Genomic DNA, 21,416 nt, shown 5'->3' with positions numbered 1-21,416 from the left:
CAAGCTGCCCCTCTGCCATGCTGATGCTTCTCTCTCCTCAGCTTCATTCACTCCTCCTTTCCATAGTCCACACCTATGCACCTGGCACAAGTGAAATCACCTGTAAAAGCTTGTGCATTTGTGAGTTATTTTCCCTTTGACTTTTCACTCCCTCCTCAATAGACATGGCCTCAAGAAAGGACAAATTGCTGTTGCAGCGAGCCTTCTCTCGGGGAACTCGGTTCTTCTCCGGGGGTCTCTCACCATCCCTCTCCTCAGGCATCTTCATCTCTTGACTGCTGCTTCTTCTGACTGATCCTGCTTCTGGGAGCATGCTTTTTATCTTGCCCTTCAGCCCTGCCCATTTCCGGCTGGGGCAGGCCCTAATTAGTGGGCACACCTGGGCCTAAGCTCCCAGTTCATTATCAGCGACACCTGAGGACTTGTGGTCTTCTCTACATTTCCCCCCTTTTTGTTGTTTGTTGAAAAAATAAACTTTTTTTTTTTTTTCAATAATACAACATTTCATTTTCAATAATTTAACATTTCATTATTTTTAACATTTCATTTTAACATTTTCAAAAATTTCAATAATTTAAGCATTTCATTATTTTTCTATTTTTAACATTTCATTTTAACATTTCATTTTCAATAATTTAACATTAAACATTTCATTATTTTTCAACATTTTTCATTACTTTTTTTTTTTTTTTTTTTTTTTTTACATTTCATTATTTTTCAACATTTTTTCACCTATTTTTTGAGGAGGGAAAATTTGGGCTCTTTAGCCTCTGTTAGCAGGAGATGAGGTCTTAAAACACCAGCTCAGTTTTCGCTGGTACTCGCCACCTCGGGATGCCTGGCCATGCAGAGGCTTCTCCGAGCATTCGGCGCACCAGTCTTATCGCGTGTCCCTAGGGCCCCGTTTCAGGACTGCACTATCGCGTGTCCCTGGGGGCTCCGTTTCAGGACCGCATCGCGTGTCCCTGGGAGGCTCCGTTTCAGGACCGCACTGACTTGATGCGCACTCAGAGCTCCGCTTCAGCTTCAGCATTCCTCGGGCTTGAGTTCCACGCGCCAACTTGCTGTGCCTATCGAGCCTCATTCTTTTCTCCTGCCTGGCTCGCCATTTTGGGCTGTTGTCTTGCTGTGCTGGGCTTTCACTCCGAGCTCTACACGCCGCCTTCAGCATTTAAGCCTGGCCTTGTGGAGCTTTTTTCGTGGTTGCGTTTTTGGAGCTCTTTATAGAGCGTCCCGCACCACTGTAGTAGCTCCATCTGACGTGGTTGCATATTTCGAAGCTCTTTATATCGCCTTCCGCATTTAAGCCTGGCTTTGTAGAGCTTCCCGCACCAACGTGGTCGTGTAGAGCTTCTTTTTTTACCTCAGCGTTCACGGCTGCTATTGTTGCCCGCATTCTCCACCAGATGTTGCAGCGAGCCTTCTCTCGGGGAACTCGGTTCTTCTCCGGGGGTCTCTCACCATCCCTCTCCTCAGGCATCTTCATCTCTTGACTGCTGCTTCTTCTGACTGATCCTGCTTCTGGGAGCATGCTTTTTATCTTGCCCTTCAGCCCTGCCCATTTCCGGCTGGGGCAGGCCCTAATTAGTGGGCACACCTGGGCCTAAGCTCCCAGTTCATTATCAGCGACACCTGAGGACTTGTGGTCTTCTCTACAAATTGCCCCTGCCCAGCAGCTTTGTGTCCCACACCAGGGAGGTTGGAGCTACCACCTACCAGGATGGCATCTGACACTTCCCTCTGCACAAATGAAAGGATTGTTGCTTATTCTGTGTCAGGGGCCACGTGGTGAAACTCTTTGCCTCCACCTTGTCTTTCTACATCTGCTTCTCTGTGGGCCATGCAGGTCTTAAGCCAGTGCTGTGGGGTGGTGGACCAGAAACCCTTCAACAGCCCCGTGATTTCCAGCATCTGCCCTCAGCCCTTCTGCTCCTCTCTCATCTTCACCAGTCATCACAAGAGAGAAAAGCAGAGGATGTAAAACACCCCAAACAGGGACATCTTAGTGAGAGGGGGGAGCATAGCAAGGCACAAGTGGTCTCCTAAAGCAACCCAGAATTAGACACTGCCCCATGCTATTTGAAAATGTGACAAAATTTAATGCATTAGCCTTTCAAGAGTTACCAATGCATCTCCCCTTGGCTACCTTCAGAAACACTTTTAAAATATTGAAAATCCCACTGAGCCTTCACTATGAAACTTTAATGGAGATGGATTCTCTGAGCCTACTGAAAGGATTTCTCTGCAGTGTATATTGCTGCATTTTGGTTCATTTACTGTGCTTCTTTCTCCCCAGCATTTTTCTTTTCAGCATCTTTCTTCTCACTCTCCCTCAAGTGCTAGTTCTGCTCTTTGTTTCATTTTTAATTTCCTTTTTTTCTTTCTAGCCAGAAATAATTAAACTTTCTAGCCAGCTTTTTCCCCTTATTTGATTTTAGGCTACGTCTTCCTCACTTTTTTGTTCTTTTGGCTTCTACTTTACATCATCTTTTTCTTGTGGCTTTAGATGAAGTCTTTTTCTTCTGCCTCTTTCTACATTTCCATATTTTCTCTGACAACAAAGTTTGTAATGAATTGGGTTGATTAAAATGACCAGAGCAAGCCATCCTCTGCCAGATCATTGCATCTCTAGAGAACACCTATCTGCTCAACAAAATGTGACTAAATGCAGGGCTAACATATTTTATAAGGAAAATCTTTCAGGGCCTGACCTGTTTTGAGTGATTTCATCTCACTCATCAGACATCTCACCTGCATTTAGGTGACCATAATAAGGCATCTGTCCCTGGAGACTTGTCTGACATCTTTTATAATCAAAGGCAAGAAACAGATGTTAGATGACAGTTGTTAGATGTCAGTTGATGATCTGCTTTCTACAGATTCCTATTCTGCAGAGCCTTAGATAGTAATTGTTTGTGTTTTCTTGCCATGATCTCTTACTTCTTTTGGTATTTTCTCTGAATATACAGATTATTAATCACCTTTCTTGAGCTGTGGAAATTACACATGGACACAATATCCTGATAGTGCTTATAAGGTATATACCATATGCTTATACATAAAGTACCATGTAAGTTCATGTATGGCTGGTCCTATGACTGAGCAATGGCACATTGTGGTGTGTTGGATGGAAATCTTGTCACCAGGAGAAATGCTGCAACGTGTGGACCTCAGGTACATTTGTCAGTGCCCTCTGTCCTGCAGCACTTCTGTAGCTGGGAAAAAACAGTTTAGATGTGAAGAACTCTGGTTACCAAGAATAAATACTTAATTCTGAAAGTGTGACCATACAGAAAAAAGGGAAAAGGAAGAACAAAATCACATATCAATCCAATCTCAGAGCCTTCTGTTGTGTCCCCCTTGAGGAGAGCTGCCAAGAAAAAAGTTGCTAGTTCAGGTGAAATGAAGCAGAAATAACCTGTTGTCCATATGTAGTCTCTGGTACCACATTGTTGGCTGGGGATTCAGCAGAAGTCCATGAAGAAGTCCACACATTATTTTTGTGAGACTCAGTTCCTGACCATCCTCTGAAATTGTTACATAGGTCAGGGTGTGGGGTTGTGATGAAGTGCCCAGCCAGCAGCCAGGCACCCACATATCTGCTTCCTCTCCTGCATTATGGGGAGAAAACCAGAGAAAGGCAAGATCTTACAATTGAGGTAAAGGCAATTTAGTGTGTGAAGCAAAACCACGTGCAGGCAAAGCAGAAAGAGGTAGTTGTTCACTATGTCCTTTGGCCAGCAGATGTTTTGCCACCTCCTGGAAAGGAGGGCCTCAGCTCACCCAAAGGTTACTTGGTGAGACATATGCTGTGACCACAAAGGACTTTAACCACGAGCTTTTACTGCAGCTCACTGTATCATATGGTATGAAATAGCCCTTTGGTCAGCCTGGCTCAGCTGTCCTGACTGTGCCCCTCACAGCTTCTTGCCAATCTCCAGCCTACTCACTGGTGCAGCTGAGTGGGAAAAAGAAAAATGCAATGTACTGCAAGTGCTGCTCAGTGACAGCCAAAACACCAGTGTGTTCTCAGCACCTTGTACTCACAGATCCAAAACTCAGCACTGCATGGGCTACTAGAGAGAAAATTTCCAGGCAAACGCAGGACAGGGAGTCAGTCAGGAGGCTCAGCATGTAGGCAAGAATCTCCAGCTGACCTGTTCTCTGAGCTCCCACAAGAGATCAAGGGGTCTCCTGGGGCTCAGCTGACACGTGGTGGCCCTGCAGACCTCCAGCCACTGTTCCCAAAGAGCACGAGTCTCCATAAGTCCTACTGAGCATCTGCCAGTCCCAAACAAATTCCTTGGAAACCCCTGGAGGCAAAGGGATTGTGCCACTTGCACATGCAGACACAGGCACCTCCTCTTGTGCTGATTCCTATGCTACATGAGGACTGAGGGATGGATGGATCCTTATTGGTGCTAAACTCAGGGCAGTGCTGTCTGCCTGAAGGTACCTGGCAGGAGGCAGCTGGTGGAGCACCCAGGAACACCTCCAGGGGAGACATTCAACAAATTACTTTTAGACTCCATCACACTTTTCAGAGCCTGTTCCCTGCACCCTGTGTACTCGTTTCCAAGCATTCCTTATTATCCACTATTGTGGATTATATATTAAGCTATAATTTTTCTAGTGGTTGCTATTATTTTATCAAAGATACATTGTCTCATACATTAACCTTCTGCTTTATTTTTTTAAAAAAATAATTGTTTCACCTTCCACTTTGTCATTTAAAAACTAATAATTTTGTTCAACATCCCTGCTGTTAAAACTCAACCATTCACAGAAAATATCTCATCTTTGATTTTTCTATCTAGCCAACAAATAAAGATGCTATCATCTTTCTGGACAAAACAACACAATCAAATTCAGTTTGCTGGTACCAAATACATCTCTGAGACATAAATTTTCCCTGACAGTATTTCTACAACGTTAACAAGTGTTCCTACAGGGTCACAGCCTGGACATTGTGCTGATGGATGAAGCTGCTGCAGAGGTGGGGTTTAGTTGTTATATCAGCTTTGAACAGTCCTAGCCTGGAAAACTGAACTTAACAGAGCTGCTGTGGAGGCATAAAATAATCCCTCCTCTTCCTCAGCTAATGCAGCTCCTGATCTGAAGCAGCTGCTGTTATTTCAGTCTTGAAACCACAGTGCAATCATGTCAAAGTGCTTCAGGGCTGCCATTTATCTTCAACTCTTTGGAGCCCATGGGACCAACACAAGCCAGTTAAGGAGAAGGGGTAAAAACTAAAGGAACTGAGAAATGAAAGAAAGTGGGTGGAGAGTATTTGGCTCATTTTCAGTGGTCTGGAGGTTGAAGACAAAACATCATCATTCCTTCTGATATGTCTTGGAAGGGAGAGGCCACACACCAGAGGAAAGAAAATCTGTTATTGTAGGAAAAAATTGAAGCTCAGACCACAGAAACTGTTCCTGGAACATGGGGAAAAGACACAAAATGTCATATGAAAACTTCTGATGTTGATTCACACTGATACCTTGAGAAATAGTTAGAAACAAACCGGTATGGCAGAACTTTATTCGATCAACCAGCCATTTTTAAGAGCTAAGCACTAACTGTCAGACATTTCTTCATGCTGACAAACTCGTTTTTGTTTCCAGGCATGCAACCAGGCTGTGGAAAAAGTCAAGTCCCTGGGAGGAAGAGCTTGGTGGAAATGCATGCAATTATTCCAGAAGCTGCTTCACCACATTGCAGCCACCTGAAAGAGGTCACGGGATGAAATGGTTCTGGCACATGAGCAAGGAAGCTGCCTAAGACCTGGAGTAGGAATTCAGAAGTGCCTCTTTCTTCCTCTCTGCTGTTGAGGGTTCCCAGAGCTCAGACAACCAACTTTAGGTGGGTTACAACCTTCATGCACCCACTCACTACTTTCAGCCGATTTAAATCAAACTCCATAGTGATAAAGAAACCTCAAAGGTTGAAATCTCACAGACTCAGTGATGTGAGTGACTGGGAACTGCAAAAAACATATTGGTACATGCAGGGCGGGTGTAATGCCTGTGTAACTCAGCCCCATCCCTCCCTAGAGGCAGTGCCCACCAGCTGAGGTGACCTAACCACTGGCTGGGCAATCTCCTGAGAAGTTGGCTCCACTCCATCCCCAGTGCCTACTGCCTCATATATAGATATTTATAAGGAGGATATAGATACAGAGGATATAGAGAAGGGCTGCAATGTGGACAGCATGATGTAGGAGCTGAGAGGGGACCTGGGGTGGCTGTGAAGGAGCTTCCTCCTCCAGGGAAACCAGCCTTAGTGCCACTGCTCCTGGAAAAGCCTGATTCACTGTTGAGGCTTTGCATACGTATAAATTCCAGTGTTCTTTTTCCATCTCTTAATCACAGTAATAAAACTTCGAGAAGATCTGGTTTGTACTGGACCACTGTGTCTGGATTGTCTGTAAGAATGACTTCATGATATGGGAATAGGTCCATAAGAAACCATCTAGAAATATGCAGCTATAAAATAGCAATTAAAACATAAATGAGTAATCCAGACCCTCCCTCAAGGGATATAAAGAAATGCCAGATGCCTTTCCCTGCATCTCAGATTATCTTGAAAGATATTGAAATAAAAGTGCTAATAACAATAGTCAAGAAAAGTACCAACTGCAAAATAATATTGCTAATAGTAACCCGAGCTCTGAGATAAGTAATAATATTAATAAGGAAAAACACTGGCACACCTAATTTAAAAAACCTCAAATCTCTTCATACTAAAAAAAAGGCAGATTAACCATATGGGTTATGCACTATAAACAGGAGCAGTGACAGATTTCTCTCTTAACTTATCCCCTAGAGATACCAGTTCCTTCTGATTACCTTACAGTGATCATCTTCATCCAGAGCCTGCATCCAGACGAGTGTCTCCAGATAATAACATTGCCTGGAAGATGGGCAGATGGGCTCATCTGGCCCCACTGCTACACACAAAGCTGGGAGGAGAAGTTGCCAGCTCCCAAGACATGAGGTGATGCTCTGCCCTGTGTGTCTGAGGAACACACACAGCATGGGGAACACCTCTCCTTGCTGGATCTGACCCCAACTCCTACTGGACTTCTGCAGAGTCAGTTCCTGTGGTCTTTTGTTCACCTCTACAGTTAGTACTATACATGGGTTGTTTTTTTTTTTTTTTTGGGGGGGGGAGTCACATTCATAAACATTATCTCATGTTACTAGTAAGAAAGTTTATGGTAGAAAGACAGCTAAGGTTGAAATATCAAATGCTCAGAAATTAGGAAATGCCAGAATCCAGACTGTCTGACCAGATGTCAGTCTGTCCCTGGAATGGTACAGCTGGGCCAGAAGTGATCTTCTGGATTTAGGGAACTGGGTCTGAGATGGTCCTGTTGGATACCAGAGGCTGAAGGTAGCTTAAAGCCAAAAGGAATTTTAAAATTATCTAAGTATGTATTTTAATTTAAAGATGCACTATTTTCATATTCTATATTATGTCTTAAGTAATATATGAACTTAACATCTAAAAAAATCACTGAAGGCAGAGAGGAAATGAATGGATAATCTCCCTCTTCTGCATCACAAAAAAAGCAGTGGTCTACTTTCTTACAGGACTCAATGTAACTAAAAAGCACAGAACCCCTGTATTCCCTTATTTATACTTGTAGTTTCCTAACTTTTAGAAAGAAAAACTGAATATCTCAATCTCCTGCCACCCAACAAACTGATATTATTTACATTTTTGTTATGCCTCTGCATTTTTAATAGTGTTTAATTACATTCAAATGGCCACGGAAGGAAGTGAGCAAAGTTTTGAGTAAAAACAAGAGTTTTCCTTGATTATCCCCTGAATACCTGGGGGGCATAGCACAGAGGAGTCCTGGCAGCCAGGTAGCCAAAAATTTGCAACCTGTGAGCCCAGGGGAAAGTGAACGAATGAGTCTATCCTTGCTGAGAAATTCCTCCTTTCTTCCTGCTCAGCCAGTTGTGTTTTTACCTCCAAGTTGTCCAGGTTTGCTTTGAGATTTGGAGCATGTGAGAAGTGCTGCCTGCTGCTCCGGGCTGCAGCTCCCACCTGGCCAGCAGTGATGCTCAGAATGTCCTAATTGCAAAGAAGGCCAGGAAGCCACTTGTCCTGCTCAGGGAGGAAGCTGGGAACCTTTATAAACCAGACATGTTTAACCCCCAGTGCTAATCCAGAGCTTAAGAAACTAGTTATCTATTTCCTCATGTGGCCACCAGCCATAGACATGGCAGAGAGACATAAAATGGAGTGACATTTTTTAAAAAGGTGATTGACATATAGGAGAAATGTAAGTCTCATCTCAAAAGGAGACACATCTGTTCCTCATATTTCATGCACAGAAATGAAGCACAAGCCATCACTAAAAAAACCTGCAGCATGTGCCAATTCTTAAATACCTGAAAGAAGCAGACTCAAAATAAATGGGAAAAAGAAATCATGCTTTTTAACACTCCATTCTGTTTATTTTTCTTTCAAAATAGTTTTTTGCTTGTGAGAGCTATTGAACTCTTTTGTATTAGCTTCTAAACAAAAATTTAATGTTGCTCCAAGTACTCTGACAGCACGTTATCTCTGGACAATCTACACTGGAGTGAACTCCAGGCATCAGAGAGATTGCCCAGCACGGGGCTGATCGAACAGCTCTGAGAGCAATGGGTTGATTCTCACCATATATTAAGGGAACAGATCAAGCTGCTCATGTAGAAATTATTCCTGACACTAGCAGCCTTATTTTCTCAAATCATAACTTGTAGCTCAAGAAAGTTACACATCTTTTTCTGGCTCTGCAGTTTCAAGCCAGTGGTAAATAACAGGGATGGATAGTCCCTCAGTCAAGGGTTCTTTTGAACTGAAAAAACAGTTCAAGTATGGACTGTTGAAGTTAAAAATGTTTCTTATTTTCCTCCTATTTCACAAAGGCAAGTAGCATCTTAAGATGTAAATGCCTCCTCATCTGTACCATCCCCTGGATAATACACAACACCTCCTCCTTTAGTATTTTCTAATGTTCTTGCACGCTCTACTGCAGAAGTCCAAAGGCATGAATGGTGTGTGCTCCTTATGGCTTTGTCTTAACTTATTTCTGACACTTCAGGCTAATCCCAGAATCACATAATTGTCATTGGCTTCTAAGTCATCGCATCCTCAATGTCCCCTCCCCGCTCTCCCCCCTGATAAATAAATAAATAAATTTATCACCTTGCCCACTAGAACATGTCCTGAAATGCCTCATCTACACAGTTTTTAACTATTTCCAGGGATACTTCCCTGGGCAGCCCATTCCAGAGCCTGACTACTCTCTCAGTAAAGAAATTCTTCCTATTATCTAGTCTAAACCTTCCCTGATGCAACTTCAGGTCAGTAAGGTTTCCTCTCAGCCTCCTCTTCTCCAAACTAAATATTCCCAATTCCCTCAGCCTCTCCTCAAAGGACTTGTTCTCCAGACCCTTGGTTGCCCTTCTCTGAACTCATTCCAGCATCTCAATGTCCTTCTTGTAGTGAGGGGCCCAGAACTGAACACAGAACTCAAGGTGCAGCCTCACCAGTGCTGAGTACAGGGGCACGATCACTTCCCTTTTCCTGCTGGCCACACAATTCCTGATACAAGCCAGGATGCTGTTGACCAATAAATCTGTCACAGTTTAATACTGTCCCACCAATTAAACCAAATAACAGATGCTCTCTATTAATCCCCCTCCCAGATAAAGGAAGGAGAGAGAATAAGGGAGAGAGGCTTATGGGTTGGAAACTAAACTACATAACTTTAATGAAACAGTAATGATAAATAGGAAAAATTACCTGGGCCCACCTGGGCACACTGCTGGCTCACATTCAGCTGGGTGTCAGCACCCTGGTGTAACACACCCCCAAGTCCTTTTCTGCCTGGCAGCTTCCCAGCCACTCCTCCCCAGGCCTGTATTGACGGGTGGGGATGTTGTGACCTAAGTGCAGAACCCAGCACTTGGCTTTGCTGAACCTCATATTCTTGGGCTTGGCCCACTGATCCAGCCTGTGTAAATCTCCCTAAGGAACCCTCCAAGGTCTTAGGTTTTTCCTCCTTCATTCTGTGTACACCTTTCAAGCTGCTATTACCATATTTGTTACCAGGTTCACCATTGTGCCTTTAAACCTGCAGCAATTTTCCTTGTGTGTCTGGATAACACTCACAGAGCAGTATCTGACTTGCTGTAACAGCTCCACATCCTTCTTATATTGGGGGAACCAGAAGTGGACACAATACTTGATGTGGAATCTCATGAAAGTGGAGCAGAGGGAGAGAATCACCTCCCTTGACCTGCAGGCCAAACTTCTTTTAAGGAAAGATGTGGCATTTCTCCTGTCCTTTCCCCAGCAAGCCCTAAGCAAACAGAAAAAAGGTGTTTGCCACATCTCTGTGGTGAAGCTGGGTAAGCACCTCCTCCTCCCCTTCCCACCATGAAGACCCAGTGCCCACTGTAAGGCACTACCCCTTCTCTGGAAAAAAAGGGTTAATAAGGTTTGCTACCATTTTGTAATACAGCCAATCCAGGTCAAAACCCATGTTATTTTTTTCCAGATTTTTAAATCTGGATCAACAGCTCTTCAAACACCAGTGCTGCTTTCTTGATAGGTTTCCAGTGAGCTCTGATTTGCCTTGTTTTATAAACATTCCCATCATGATCCCAGCCTCCTTGTTCACAGGTCTTATTGTTACATGGGCAGTAGCAACCTAGTCTGATCCCAGCTGGATCAGGATCAGGAAGGTGTCTAGTTCTGCCAAGGCTGAGCCCTGTTACCACTGGAATTAAGCAAAGCTTTTCTACTGGCTGTGAGCAAGTTAGATGGTTCCTCAGAAAACAGGCTGCTCTGGTGCTGGTAAAAAGCAGCTGTCATTACTACATCTTCATTAGGCTGGGACCAATACGCATCCCCAGCCTTTTGGGATTTGAACCTACATCTTCCCTTCCCCAGCAAGTCCCAGGTGGTTCTCAGTCCTTCATGTATGTGCTCCCCATTTTTTTCCAAAAATCATGGAAACAGTGGGAATCCAGGTGTCTGCTTCCTAAAGAAGCATCCTCTCTGTAAGCACAGAGCCGTGCTCATGTTCTCCTCCATTTCCCCTTGAGGGACACAGCACCACCCAGGGTGGTCTTTAGGCAGCCCAAGTGATGGGCAGGGCTGGTGCAAAACCTGCAATTTGAGTGAATTCTTGCTACTCTTGGATACTTCCCAGGAGCTGCTCTGGGAAGCATGAAAGCTGGGGGTTCCAGGGTTGTTCTGCCCTCCACCCTTCTCCAATCTATCTTTTCTCTGCATTCAGTAATAATTTGATCTGAACAAAATTCTTAGCTAATCCAGACCAATACTGTCTCAAATGGCAGCCAGAATCGGGAAAAGCCAAATCAGGCAACAATATTAGAGCTTTGCAATGAAAGGCAAACGTAAAAAGACAGCCATATGAAAGCACATCAGGTTCCATTATCACCAAGAGTTTCAAACAAGAGCTTGGCTTCTTGCTTAAATGCCTTTTTTTTCAGGCACTTCAAAGGTTCTGCCACTAGGTGTAGCAAAAGCTCTCTTAAAAGTTGTCTCATGCGTATTGCTGTATTCCTCTTTTCAGAAGGGGAAACGGCCCTAAACTCAACAAGTAAGGTAAGAGTGACCTTGAACAGAGAGCAGAAGTATCCAGAAGAAATAGCAGTGATGGCACAAAAGGTCTCTCCATTTAAAACAAAGAAAATACAAATACGAATGGGTTTGGGTCGTTGTGCTTGCACGCTCCTTGCTTGGAAAACTTTGAATGCCAAATTCTGTTCAGCCTTCTCTGAACAGTCCCAAATGTTTTAGTAAACCAGTACAGGGGAGTTAGCAAAGGGGAGCTGAGCACCCACTTGGGTTGGGAGCTGAAACACCAGGGGGATTGGGAAGCTCAGGATGTATTGCTGATGTATTTCAATTGTTCCATGAACTGTGCTGTACTTGAGAAGCAGGTACCTTCAGACAAAAATAAAAAATAACTAAAAAAAAAAAAAAAAAAAAAAAAAAAAAAAAAAAAAGCAAGAATGAAATGTAATAAACTTCAAATAAGATAATGGGGTACATTATGGGGTACACGTATACATGTACATTTCATGTACATATAGGACTAAATAAACTCTAAGAATCTTTACAGAAACGATCTGCATGGAAAAAAAAAAGGTCAAAAAGAATCATTAGGATTATTTTCCTAGTAGGATTTTCTAGACATTCTCAGTGTCAAGAAATAAGATACCAGGAAAATTAAAGCATCATAATTTAACAGCACAATTAAGGAAGTAGCTATGTGAGGCTTCTTAACCTCTGAATCCAACACTGACCTGGCACTTTATGCTAGAGTGGAGACAATCAAAAAAAACAACCAGCCAAAAAAACACCTTTGCAGTGATACCAAAGAAAGATGTGAATTGAACAGAGCTTACTGGGAAATTATAAACAGTTCTGGACATTCAGCTGGTGGGAATTCAAAACAGAAGTTGCCTTTACAAAGCAGATGTGTTACACAGTGGGTGGGATACCTTCAGTCACCTCTGAACTGGACTCCCAAATCTGCTTTCACAGGCAATAGAGCCCATGGTGTGTGATTCTTCCCACCCCGGAGCAGATATCACACACCAAATCACACACCAGAAGTGGCCATTTCTCCTCACTGAAGCACTTCAGCTGCAGATTGCTCCATCCCACAGATCTGAAGGGATTCAGAGGACAGAGCCTACTTTTTCTGTCAACTTCAAGGAAAACTGGTTCAAAGAAAATAAACAAAAGCTGAAACTTTCGCTAACAGGGTTGCATTATCCAGGAATGCCTGGACCCATTACTATAAAATGTGTGATTCTGGAGCCCTGGGACTGGGACACAAAGACAGGAGAAGATCATTGCCTGCATGTGCTGACCTGGCTCCTCCTAGAGAATGGTCAATTCACCTTTTTTTTTTTTTTTTTTTTTTTTTTTATCCCTAAGGATTTCCCAAAAGCAAATTCTATTTGGGCTTGGAGGGACTTGTTCTGGTTTATGCACTTCAGTTTGGTGAGATTTTATTTGAAAGCAAATCGTCTTAATTAAGGCATGATTTTGCAGTCCTATCTCACCAGGTGCTATGCAGGTTAAGGAGAGGGGATTCTGATGCTTGCAGAGTGGGTGGTTTTAAAAGTCAGAAGACAGCATGAGGATAAAGCACACTGCTGGACATTTACCCCATGGGGAGAGGGAATCCCCTGAGCAGGGGGGTGACAACATACATCTCCATCCCATCATGATTTATCAAGAGCTGGTGAAAAAGGTGGTACAAGAGAACTTCTGAGTAAAAGCAAACTGAGCACCTGGGTATACTTTTTTCCCCTTAAACTCAAAAAGAGGAGACTGTTGTGTTTCAGAGCACCAACAGATCTGGATCTGCAGACTGAAGAAGAGGGAGGGAGAAAAGCAAATTATTCTCTTTTATCACAACCACAGTAGTGCAGGTCTCTGCAGCACAGGATGCAAAAGGAGCTTCCAACCCTGCTTTTGGGGTCTCTCTATTGATCGCTAGCCCAGACACGGTGCGTCTGGCTGTCAGCTCCAGTAGCCAAGAAACCATCTTTGAGAAGCCTGTGTTATTATTGTGGTTTTCCCATCATGACATACCCTAAAAGAGCAGATTAACCCAGGCTAGACATAATCATTAGGAAACAGATGGCCGTGGTGCATGAAAGCAGCTCCTGTACTGATGGAGCGAGGCGCATCCGGCTCCTGGGAGCACCTTGAGCAGAACAGAGGCTCCAAGATTTACAAGGGAGGTCAGGACAACTTGTGCTTAGCAAATCCTAGGGACGTGTCAGCAACATTACACAGTCTCTGAAGGGGATCAAATGCACAAATGTACAACAAGGGTGATTATCTTTGTGTCATTTTCACCATTGCTCTGACTTCTCATTGATTTTAAGCTGAGCTCTGCAGGCACAGCATGTCACTTGTGCCTTTCTGGTGCCACAACATGAGCTGGAAAGTTAACAAGGTGTCATAAGCTAATTAACTCATATGACTTATTTAATTACACAGAGTAAACATATTAAACTACATGTAGTATAAAGCTCATCAAACAAAGCTCACCTAACACTGGAAATTAATCCAGAAGTTCCTTGCAGAAAGACAACCTTTCAGAGAAGAAGACCAGACCTGTACCTGCATGGCAGAGGACAGACATTCAGCCACTGACCTTTCAAGTCTTTGTGACCTGTACTGTGGTGCTGGGGCTTCAGGCAAGGGATGCACCCCACCTCTAAGTGTGACCTTGTGATGCAGCACCATGGACCCTCCCTGAAGGCCCCTGGGTCACTCCAGTGCTGATTAGGTGCCTGGGGCCAAGCTCCCCTTCTGCATCTGGGGAAGGAAGAGCAGGGAGGATGGGGAGCAGTTTCTACAAACCAACTGAAACACAGGGCATGGTTTGTAAAGAACACCAGTGTCCAACTGTGCCATTGTTTATTCTTCCCATGCCAAATTCTTAACTAGAATATTCATATTCTCCTGCTTCCTACAGAGTAAATTGAGTTTTGTCTTTAGTAGGATATAAAACTCATCACTTTGATGGAAATCAAGAACTGTGTAAATACAAAAGCAAAATCTGTCTTTATATATATCTAAAAAAATCCAGCAGAGCTCACAGAAGCACACACGGAATGCAAAGTCTCATTTTTTCAGGGTTTCATTTCCATCCTAATAACACATCATAATTCCTGCTGCAGGTGCTATAGGAGATCTTCAAAATCTGTTAAACCGTGCAAGAAAATAGAAATAAAATGGCTTTTGCGCATTATTAAAATGAAGCCAACTTCTATGGCCACTCAAACCTTATTAAGCAAGGAGACCTGGCAGATATGTGGAATAGGATATAGAGGTTGGTAATAAAATGCCTTAGAGCTGCTTATTTATATGAATTGCAAATATCTGGCATTTTAAGCAAAGGGGTTTAACCACACAGGGGCAATTTTTACTAAAGTAACTGTCAGTGTCTGATTGATCTTTCCTCTTACAACCAGTCAGTGTGTGTTCAGGTTAGTGAGGCTGTACAGGACTTTGCTGTGTGCAGATTGATTCTTGACCCAGCTTGTCTTGGAGCTACTTCATGTTCATGCTGCTCACGAGTTCATCTCTGCCACATGTGAAATATCGAGCAGCTTTCAGGCACTCACTTCCCAGAACGTGCATGGACTAATCACTTAGTTATTGCCTTCATTAAGGTTAATAGCCCATAAAGGTTCTCCCCCTACCATTCTCCCCATTAATCAACAGTGAAACTGGGAGGGAGAGGAAGTCAAAAAGCAAAATGGCCTCTGGGACAATAAAGCAATACTGGTACCATCCCCAGAGTCCAGAAGTGATGCACAGCACATAAAAGTGCTGAAAGCACTGGCGACTCATATTTAACATATTGTGCTTTGTTAATGGCTTTGCACGTGCCTCAGAGCTGCCTCTGCCTCCTCCCCATGGATCCCCAAAAGCTATTTCGATTTTCTCCCCTATTCCTTCTGCAACTTCTGCAACAAACCCCTCTGCTCTTTGTCTTTCTCCACTTTCCTATATTTTCCTCTCCCTGACTGACCTTATTCCCTTCCCTGCCATAGCCTCTCTCTGCTGCACAATGCACCATGACCAGAGCAGGACAGTGGCTGTCCCTGTGGCTCAGGCACACCAGGATCAGACCCACTACTTCATACATCTCATTAGACAGAGACTTGCTCACCCAGTGACCCACATTTTGCCCTCAGGCTGAGACCAGCCAGCTCTGCAAGGTTGGCATTGATGGAGTCCAACCAGGCTGCAAAGCAGGTTTTCAAACTGCTGGCATCATGTAAGTTTGGTAACCAATATTTTTGCAAGCATACAAGTTATAATCATTTGTTCTTATGCAAACATTTTCACCTTCTTGGACTAGCAGGGGATGGTGTTCTCATGCTAGAGATTCAGAAAAGCCTCACATCCTCACAGAGTATTTCCCCTTCACTACTTCTCCTTTCCACCATGAGCTTATGAGGACTGGTGTGATGTGGGACATCCTAGAGATGAGTGGTGCTCACAGGATCACCCAGCAGGTGCCCATGGCAGCTGAGGACTCCACAGCCTCCTCATCAGGTGCTGTAATCTCTGATCCCAGGCTCCCTCCTCGCTGCCAATGCTTTTCACAGCTGCACATGTGGCAGCCTGAGCAAGAAAACCAGGCTGTGGGTCAACATAATGAATATTAGCTTCCAGCCCCTGTCCCATCAGTGCTGCAGCAACAGAGGCTGTGGAAGGACCAGAAATATCTAAAACCTCTGTCACGGGTGGGGAGTGAGTACAGATCTGTGGTTATGTGGTACTTTGTGAGGGGGTGAGGTGGGAAGATGCTGGCATTGATCCATTGACTGAGGTGCCAGGAGCAGAAGCACTGCATTAGCACCATGCTCTGATCTTTCCTGCCTGAAGGAAAACATGACCAGAAAGCTTGGTCCAGTTCTCCTAAGCTGCTTCCTCAGACCAATAGTCAGAGCCCACAGGAACTTTATTCTTCAGGAAACCAAATTTGTTCTGGTTGCTACCAAAAATTTGAATCCTGAAGACTTTTAAGGACTACATGTGATATCATTCACTGATTTAACCCTGCCCCAGCAGTCCCTCTTCACCCAAGACACTGCCATTAATCTAGAAAACTCCTACTGGCAAATATCAGCACAATCAACCCAAGAGAAAAATGTCCATTCAGCTGATGCATGAAGGATAATGAAGCTTCTCCCCAAGGTCTGCCATGGCAATACTGTTAGAAGAGCTACATTTTGTTCAGGTGAATGCCACATTAACAACTTGATGGAAGCCTGCAAAACATAGATAACTTCTTTTATATAAAATAGAGGTGAGTAATCCTTGATTTATAAAAGGAAAGTAAAGAAAATTTTCTCTTAAAAAAAAATTAAAGACATATTCTTTACAGTATCTCCAGGTTCACAGAGATTTTATTTTTTTGAAGGTGAAAGAATAGAGAAGTGCCCTTGACTCATGTGTAGGATATAGAGATGCTAAGGATCCTACTTTATTCTCCTATATACCTATCTACTCCTTTAAACTGAAAGACCTAAATGCAGCTACATGCAGTTAATTCTATCATGTTAAGTAATGATGGCAAGCCAGTGTCTAGAGACATATTTTACAATCAATCTGAAAAGTTAGTTATAAAAATCCTATTGAGACCATCCAGTCTTTGCTCTCCAGATGGAGGGTTTTGTCCCCTGCAACAGTGATCTAATATTACACTTGTCACTATTGACTTTCTGTGCCACACCAGTTCTGCAGGGACGTGTGCTATTAAGCTTAGGGATGAAATTTTATCACTCAGGATACTATGTAGTGAAATGCTTTCTCTGTAACATCTTTATTTATCTTAAGAACAAAAGGAAATATGCTCACTCTCCTGCAAGAAGCATGTTTGTCAGCAGTGACGTGTCCTGAAGCCAACACGGAGCAGCACAAGGGGCATGAGGTCTGGCCATGGTCTGACCACCAAAGAGGATGGAAAAGACAAGGCTGGACTGTGGTGTTCAACCAGCAGATTGGTCTCCTCTGTCTTACTTTTGTTAAGCTGCATCATTAATTTAATTAAAGGAGAAGATTCAAGATGAGGAGTTCTTTAAGGATGTTACTCTCAAAATTCCTGTGGAGTTACCAACTCACCTGCAGACATCTGGGTTGCTTCACCTGACTGCATATACATGAATGTTGGCCCTGAGGCAGCCCGATGGAGACAATCAGGCATCACCAGCACAGCCTGTGCTCACTTCTCCTAGGATAAAAGCAGTCCCTCCTGGAAGTGCATGTTCCTCTCCCCTGGCTTTAGAAATTTGTTGCCATGACAAACATAGACTTAGGCAATGAACATAGTCTCCAGCTGTAGGTGCATGTTCCTCCCAGGTGAATTTTTCACCCAGCAGGACCCTTCACTATGGTCTTGCTGTCCAGCCTTGGTGACCCCAGGAGTGGGTCAGCCTGAGCAACGTAATGCCTGTGACATTCCCAAACCCTTTTGGAAGCATCCATAGGTGCTAGGTTCTCCATAAAACATGTCCGATGGAGATTTCTCCAATCGGATTCCCAATCAGGATTGGGAATTCCACCAAATTTGAACCATGATCACACACTGCCAGATTTTTCTCACTTGCCTTTGAGAGAGTGTCACCGAGCTCCTTACATGCAAAGAAATGGACTTGGAATCTTTTTGTTGTTGGTGTGATGAATTTTCTCTCAAGACAGACACCTGAAGGTGATCAAGCAAGCTGTCCATTTCTCCCTGCTGACTACAAAGGGAGCCTAAAGCTACACTGAGGATACCTGCATTTAACATTGTATATAAATCATAAAACATGAATATGTAACGTGTGCTGTACTGAAGAAATTCACACAGATTTTCTTTAACTAATAAGTCTTGATAAAATACATGAAAGCTGTAGTTTTGCCTTAAATTCCATACCTTTGGCTGATCTTATATTCATGGAAAAATAATGGCACAGCAAGTGATCAGTAGCATCTGTGACTAATTGCAAGCAATAACAACATGAAATTATATTTTCAAGTCTTTAATTAGCTGGAGAATGAGTCCCTTGATTATTTTTGGTCTGCCACTGTTCTGCCTGACCTAGCAGACAGAAGCCACTGTTTGTTTTTTTCAAGGTCATTATAACATTTATTCCTCTACTGATCCCACATACTGCAAAGCAAGCTATGTGGGTTTCAGTGCATTACAAGTTAAAATTGGCTAAGAAATCTCTTTGCCCCACCTAAGGAAAGGTGGAGATCATATATGGCACAAAAAAACCTACTTACATGCATTGCAGTTTAGGCTGCAGAGCTTTTACTGGACTGTTACCTCTTCTTGCTGCAAATCTGGAATTTGCCTTTTATGAGAAAGGCATTGGTCACAATACTGAACATTACAGGCAGTACAATAGAGGCATATCATAACTGGGAAATATTTAATTGTGAATCTTGTCCCAGCTGTTAATTTACCTAAAGCAGTGGCTGGAGATACAGAAATGTTTAAAAAAGTAAAAAAGACCAGTAGCTTCAGCCTGGGGTAGGAACTGAGCTTCTGGTGGTGGTGTCTGCCTGACTCAGTGCATTGTGCCAGAGCAGGAGGTCATTAGCCCTGGAGTCTTCATGCAACACAGCAGATCTTTGGTTCTGTACTAAAGATGGCTGAGAAAAAGAGGGCAAAGTTGGATCATTTCAATGTCTATCCTGAGAAAAATGGACTCATCAACATGTCTGGCAGGGGGTATTGCCATAGTCCTGGTCCTCTCACAAAGTCTCCCTGACACCACCAGCAGCAGAGAGCACATCTGGGCTGCAGGAAATCTGGGCTCTGAAGGGCTGCAGGACAAACTTTCCTCCCTGCTGTAGTAGGACCTGCATCATCTCAGAACCAGTTCAACACCTTCTTTCACTGAGACTTATCTCCCAAACCAGGGGAAGAGTGTGTTGGGCATTACTGTGCTATTTCTAAGCTGGCAGATGAAATTTTTCCAGTCTGCCAGGTTTTGGCAATCCCTCCATCATAGTCTGGTCTCCCCACCTGAGGAAACTTGACATACTCCAATTCACACACCCACTAGGGGTTCCACTGGAGGGACGGGGGCACAGAGGCAGGCTGGACCTGGGGAGCACTTTCTTTTCCCCTGGCAAAAGTCAGAGATTTTAAAGACACATTTCCCACAATCTCTCTAGGACTTTATCCTTTATCCTGGTGTCCAGCAGACACCTCACCCCACCTCACCCAATAATAAAAGTTATTTCTATGCACGTACTGCAACAAATTTGAGTGACTTCAGCTGTCAAGGAGAACCCATCTACATCTTGAAGAAGAACAGATTAAGTCACATCCCACAGATGGGAACCCAACAACACTGAGTAGAGCCAGCGACCCTCCAATGCCACACCAAAGGAAGCACTGCAAAAACAATGTCCAAAAAATGGTGCTCAGGACATGTGATGCCTTCTGTAGCCAAGTGCATTAACACCTGAACAAAGGATGAGCACAAAGGTCCTGATTTCAAAGAGAAAAACCTGATAAGCCATTTCAGGAGTACATCCTTCCTCAGTACACCAAAACATGGCATTCTGGCTTATTTGGCTGGTATTTTCCCACTCTTCTTTTTCATCTAAATTATTCTACTTTACAGGATACGTGGCCTTGATCTATTACACCATATGGCCACTGCTAAATGTATTAGGAGGTTTGTTGTAGTTGCTCATGCCTCCAGCAAGGTTAGAGAGCTAAAAAAGAAATATATTCCACTGAGCGTCTGACATGAGTGAGCAGTAGATGTTCCACAGCAACAGGATATCAGCTATTTTCAGATTGTAAGTCAGATGTCTGTAGTCTACTAATGAAAGCCCAGATGTTATTAATTTACTACTATTAGATCCTATTTGTACACACAGTAAGACATTTTCATTATTAGTAGGTAAGGGCTTCTATTAATTATCTGCATTATCACTGTAATCTGTGCAGGCTTTTCTGGTGTAGTGGACTATTCAGCTCTTCCTGGCACAGCAGAACCTAAAAGGCCAGGTTTCTCTTGAATCTCTGTTCTCTGTCATCTAAAGTGTCCCAGTTCAATAAACTCAGCTCTGCTTCACCACAACATTATGGTCCCCCCACCATGTGTCCCCACAGTGTGGCAAGTTTCTCTTCTTGCCCCAAGCCCCAAATGACACTACTGTTGGCACCTTCCCCCATGCTTCTCTCCCTTCACCTCCCTTCTGGACTGCTCAGATGTGATGGGTTTGCTCTGGATGGCCACTGCCCAGCAGCAGGAATACCTCAATAACTTTTGAATCTGCTGGTTAATAGCAGCTCGGTTTTGTTGCAGGCCAATTCACCCAGATTTCTTCAGACATGACACATGAAGATCATAGAATCATAGAAGGGTTTGGGTTGGAAGGGACCTTAAATATGATCAAGTTCCAACTCTCCTGCATGAGCAAAGACACCTTCCACCAGAGCAGGTTGCTCAAAGCCTTATCCAGCCTGCCCTTGAACACTTCCTGGGAGGAGCATCCACAAGGAGGTGAAATTCAAAGGCAGCAGACATGCTGTAGAACACCTGAACACCTCACAGACAAGCTGTGTGGCACATGTGCTGCTTGGTGGCCTGCACAGGCAGCCCACTCAAGCATCAGATGTGACAATTCTTGAACCACTGGACTTCCATCCAAAGGTTAATAGCACATGCAGAAGGACCTGGAGTGTGGGCTATGCCTGGCACTATCCAAAACCTGAAGGACATCCACATTCAGGGCAAGTCTAACACCACTTTACTGATCAGTGCAAGAGCCCTCTTGGGATGTTTGCTCTTCTGCAAACCATGAAGTCTACTCCTCCTTCA

Source organism: Heliangelus exortis, chromosome 1 (genome assembly GCF_036169615.1).
Source record: "Heliangelus exortis chromosome 1, bHelExo1.hap1, whole genome shotgun sequence".
NCBI classification, from domain to species: domain Eukaryota; kingdom Metazoa; phylum Chordata; class Aves; order Apodiformes; family Trochilidae; genus Heliangelus; species Heliangelus exortis.
This window is presented reverse-complemented; position numbering follows the sequence as displayed.